Source organism: Gossypium hirsutum, chromosome A05 (genome assembly GCF_007990345.1).
Source record: "Gossypium hirsutum isolate 1008001.06 chromosome A05, Gossypium_hirsutum_v2.1, whole genome shotgun sequence".
Classification (NCBI taxonomy): Eukaryota; Viridiplantae; Streptophyta; class Magnoliopsida; order Malvales; family Malvaceae; genus Gossypium; species Gossypium hirsutum.
In genome coordinates this window covers 38,197,370-38,203,562 of record NC_053428.1, presented here as the reverse complement: position 1 = coordinate 38,203,562, position 6,193 = coordinate 38,197,370, and positions in this window count along the sequence as shown.

Sequence of the window (6,193 nt, the reverse complement as noted above, 5' to 3'; positions counted from 1 at the left end):
AATTTTTAATGATTTTCTAAAATTAGAACAGGGGAACTCGAAGTCATTCAGACTCTGTCTCACCACAATTTAAATATCTCATAACATAAAATCCCATTGCATGCGCCGTTTCCTCTATATGAAACTAGACTTATTAGGCTTTGATCTCATTTTTTTTCATCCCTTAACTCAATTTCCACAATTTATGGTGAATTTTCAAAGTCAAACTACTGCTACTTACCAAAAACTGTTTTAGTACAAATATTGTTAACTAGTTCATAACATCTTTACTTCAATTCATTCAAACTCTATACATGCCATATAAATCTTTAAACATAAAACAAAAACTACCAGAATTGATCTGAATAGTGTGCCCTGTTGTGTTGATCCGATCTACCCACTTCACTTCAAGTCAATCTACATAAAAATATTAAACACACACAAGTAAGCTTATTGAAGCTTAGTAAGCTCATAGGCATATAAACACAAATCATATCAAATATCGTACACAATCATATATCTATTAGTTTAACTATTTCATCCTCCAAATCACAATTTCATTAATAACTCATTGGAATAATTTCCATATGGCTACTCACAATTTAACTCCCTTAGGCCCATTTCTCATTTACTTCATTGTCAAATTAGGGAACAATAAGGGAATTGAGTGCTTCATTATTACATTGCCATAGTAAACTATGGACTTTCACATTGTTACGCATCACACACCGAAGCCATAACCTTGCCATGGTCTTACACGGTTCACATATCATACCGAAGCCATATCCCAGACATGGTCTTATACGGAATCACATTATCACATTATACCGATGCCATAGCCCAGCTATGGTCTTATACGGAGTCACATTATCACATTGCACCGAAGCCATAGCCCAGCTATGGTCTTAAACGGGCACACTTATCACATATTTTTCGTCAATTCATCAGGGTCACAGAATAGAAGCACTCAAATCCATTGTTCCTACTAACTTGTACTTTTAGTTACGCATTATTCATTAGTTAATGCAAATTGATAGTATTCATCAACAATAAAATACTTTAACAATCATAAGATTTTCGTATCAAAACATTGAACTTTTCCATATGAACTTACCTGGACTAATTTGCAAAAGTCGTAGAAATTCACGGACTATTCTTGAATTTTCTCCTTTCCACGATTCAGTTCGTTTTCTTGATCTATAATTATAAAATCATTCCTTCATTAGCATCCATTTCAATTCTATTTCACTTCACAATTTATGCTGTTCAAATTTCAAAATTGCACTTTTACCCCAAAATTTACAGTTTTCACAATTTAGTCCCTGCTCAATTCACCCATCAATTGAACTAATATTTCTCAATTAACACTTTATTTTATCATTATAAACTATTTCAAAACCTTTTATATTCTTAATTTCAACAGAAACATTCAATTCACAACTTTTTCACAATTAGGTCCTAAATATCATTTCCTATCAAAATCACTTAATAAAACCACCTTAATATGAAATTAGAACTTAAATTTCATAATAATTCATCATAAAATTTCCCTATCCATCCAGGGTAACTTCCAATTTCACCCATAAAATCAAAAACTAATGAATTCTACAAGTGGACCTAATTGTAAAAGTCATAAAAACGTAAAAATTATCAAGAAAAGTAAGAATTAAACTCAAATGATGTAAAAATATGAAAAAACAGCTTTCTCCAGACCTTCTATGGCGTTTTGGCTGAGAAAATATGAAGAAATGTCTAGATTTTTCAATTACATCATTATTTAACTATTAACTTTTATGCTATTTCCAATTTTGCCCCTTGTTCACATTGTTTTCTTGCTTATTTCATACCCAAACCGTCCAGCCATTAACCTTTGGGTCTAGTTGCTCCTTAAATCCATATTTTTAAATACTTAAGCTATTTACTCACAATTTAACAAATTTCGCGCTATTTTTAATTTAGTCCTTTTTAATTAATTAGCCATCCAAACGTTAAAATTTTCTAACGAAAATTTAATACTAACTCAATGACACTCCATAAATATTTATAAAAATATTTATAGCTCGATTTTCAACTTTGAGGTCTCGATACCTCATTTTGACCCATTTGACCTAATAAATTCTTTTAATTCACTAATTTCACCATTTCACAAATTCTTCTAAATTCTTACTTGACTCATAAATATTAAATTACTATCTTGTTCAATCTTATTTGTCGAATTTAGTGATCTCAAATCACCATTTCCGACACCACTGAAAATTAGGCTGTTACAGTTTCATCATGTTCACAAGTGACACGTCGAGCATTAGTTGCACGAAGACAAGACCGATCAACCTTATCTTTCTAATTACGATTTCGACACTCAATTTGGTACTTAAATGTTCCAAATTTTTGTTACTCGTGTCTAGAATAGTGTCACGTTGTTGATATCAAACATTTTAAACCTCTTGATCCCTTCTCTACTTCCCAATCTTAGTATTGCGAATCATAATGAAAGCCTGAAAAGGACACAACACTCAAGAAAAGAAAAATTAAGCAAAACTCACTATTATGCACTCAAAAATAAAAATTAAATTCTCAATAAGGTAAGAATTAAACCTGTGAGTCGTTTAAAAAGTGTCTATATCAATCAATCAGAATGTATTAGAATCAAACTATCAAAGCAAACCTAATAGCACTATGAGTCCAAAATTGGCTTAGACATCAAAGAATTATGTTGCACAGAGGAAGGAATATACAACATGCTTTAACCTACTAACACAAGAAACAAGAAAGTGTTAGAATACGTAAAGGAACAAATAAAAAGTAAAAACAAATGAAAACTTAAAGTTAAGAGTCAATGAAAATTGCTGAAACCCAAAAACCCGAAATTACGAAGCAACTTGACAAACTTCGTTGGAGGTGTTCCTAATTTCCAAAAATGTAGATCTGATCTGAAAATTTTCGGTACAAAATTCAACCCACATAATATTTTTTATTTTTTTCATATTTTATTTTTTTGTACTTTTTTCAATCACTTTTTTGTGGGAAATAATTTTTTACACTCTAAAATAGTGCCAATAAATAGTATGTAAAATTTTAGATCATTTGAAAATCGTTTACCCACTGAAAAATATTTTTTTCTAAAAACTATCGGGGTAAAAAATTACTTTGAGGCCGTTTTCTAGAAATCAGTTTATAAAAATAAAAAAAACACCTAAAACGCCTAATCTGATACCAAATGATAAAGGATGAGGAGGATGAACACGAACACGAATCGTAAGGTTTGTCAAAGTTGCGGATTTGACTTAGGCCTCTAGACGTTCGGAAAGAAACTTGGATTTTGACACAACCTGAAACAAAATTGAATCCAATTTAGATAAAATAATTAAAATAAATAACTAAAAATAAAATGATAAATCAAATATGAAGGAAGTGAATAAAGAAGATAAATGGAAAGATGGAACATGGCGTGTAGAAGTCCTGAGAAGCCTTGGAAATACAAAGAATCCACAACCTCCTTCAAGCAGCTCTAATTTCCCCTTCAAGATAAAAACCTTGACAAGAAAAATTTTAAAGATGATCCCCACAATCTAAAAGGATTGTTAAAACTCTTTTAAAAGAAACTCAAGAGAAATTCTTGAAAATAAAAACCTAGAGAGAATTTATTAACTCAAAAGAGAAATAGAATAATAATGAATTGCATGTATCAACACATTTCCAAAACCCTAAACATTTACAAATTTCTAAAGATATGATTGAACGATGTCGTGTGATGTGTATATCACTATAAATGCCTTCTTCAACTAGGGGAATGAGGGTCGTGACATTTAACAGGAATACTCTCATCCCCGTTATCCTCCTCCTCTTCCTGAATGGTCGGTGGGGGTATAACAAATAGATCTTGCTACCTTGATTTGGACCTGTAATCGAAAAAATCGACTAGGTCATTAAAACTAAGAACTTTTCCAAAAGATTTGGTATTAGATCCCAAAAGTGCATCTGTTTGAAGAGCAGAATTAATATCCCAAAGTATGCTCAACCTGCACCTACTCTTCTGTTTGAAGAACATAATTAATATCCCACTTGAATCGAACTGCTGATGTGGATAGGCCTCTAGGTGGTAACTACTAGTGTCATGGGTTACGCATGAGGGCCCGCAACCATAACATATCTGTGCAATCGATCAAGAGGGAAGGAGGTCATTTGGCCCAATCGAACTGGCTCGTTGCTTGAAGAGATTGAAGGTCTATCTACAAGCTTGACAAATATGGAAATATAATCTTTGAAGATATGCAATCTTAGATATGATGTGTAATCTTAGAAGATATGATTTTGTAATCTTAGAGATTTGATTTGTAGATACCCTTTAATCATAGTCGTTGATGTACTTGATATGTACCGTTGGATTTGGGGAGGCTCAACTATAAATAAAGGCCTCTCCCCTCATTGTAAATCACTTGAGTTTTTGAGCAATAAGAATTCTTGAGAGCATTCACTTAAAATTCTCTCTCTCTCATGCGTTCTTATTTTTCTGTGGCTTGTTCTTGTTTCGTTCTTCATTCATCTTGTTGGTTTCGAGTTGCTTTCATTTGAGTTGGGTTTTGGTGGAGGAATTCTATTGAATCCTCATATTATGAGAGTTAGGCTAACTTAGGCGTTTTTGGAGTAAGAAACTGCCTAAGGCCGTACGGATTGTGAGGTAAAAATCCTAAGCCCGTGATAGTTGGTATCTGAGTCAGGTTTTGAAAGCACTTTTGAGAGATGTTGAAAGAAGTTGTTGATCAAAATGAGCCAATGGAGACCCGTGGGATGACTAGAAAGGCTAGTCGATCGAGGGATATGCTGTCGAGCTTGAAAAATTGAGTGGTTAATCTCGAGGAGTCTATTGGTAACATGAAGGAATCACTCGAAATGGTTCTAATCCTTATGGAAAAACTGAGGGAAGATAGAAAGAAGTTTGTGTTGGACACTCTCAGATCCACTTCGGACAAACTGACGGTGAGGGACGAAGCTCTTGAGGCCCTGGTGACTGCCATGAAAGAGGAGATTGCTGAGCTTAAGGGGGAGCTCACAATCTGTAAAGCTATCCTGGGAAGTGGGATGTTGGCTTCGGGAACAAAGCAACATCATGTGGATGTTCCAAAACCTGAGAAGTTTAAGAAAGCTAGATCCGCGAGAGAAGTGGACAACTTCCTGTGGGAATTGGAGTAATATTTTCGAGCAATGGGTATTGAGGATGATGCCACCAAGGAAAACACTACTTTAATTTACTTTTCTGATATTGCTCTCTTGTGGTAGAGACGTAGGTCCACGGATGAGAAATGTGGAGGAATGACTATTGGGACTTGGGAGGAGTTCCAAAGAGAGTTGAAGATGCAGTTTTATTCATAACATGTTAAAAAAGAGGCTCGTCCTAAGTTGTGCCAGCTTACACAACAAGGCACCGTTCGAGATTATGTTCGGGAATTCAGTGAGTTGATGCTTCAGATCTCAAACTTGAACGAGAAGAAATCATTCTATTAGTTCGAGGATGGGCTGAAAATGTGGGCTAAGCAAGAGTTGAGTCGCCTAGGTATCATTGAATTGACCGTAGCCATGGCTGAGTCAGAAAATTTCTACGATGTTGGGGGAAGAAAGTTTGATAATAATGAGTCTTCCAAGCCTAAGTCGAGACCCAAAGGCAATGGTAGGGGAGACAAGGATCAAGGGAAAAGAATGGCAAAGGCCCAACTAAGCCTTGGGATATGAAGGGACTATTAAAATGCTATCTTTGCCAAGGCCCATATAAGATAAGCGTCTGTCTGAAGAAAGTCACTTTTCATACCATAAAGACAAGCGAGGAAGTCGAAGATGACACTAAAAGTCGTAATTCAATATTAGGTGGTGTCGAAGAGAAGACAAGTAATGAGTTGATATTTGTGGACATCATCATAGCTGGCAGAGGGTTGAATGCACTTGTTGATACTAGTGCGTCTGACTTATTCATGTTTGAAGAAATGGCAAAGGAACTTGGGCTCAAAGTTGAAGAAAATTCGAGACGAATCAAAACGGTGAACTCGGAAAGCATTCCCATAAAGGGTGTGGCAAAAGGAGTGGAACTCGAACTTAGCGAGTGGATCGGTAAAGCAACTATTAAGGTAATCCCATTTGATGATTATGATTTTGTTGTTAGATTAAGCTTGCTTGACCGAGTTAATGCGGATATTCATTCTTCTGAGAATTACATGACAATATC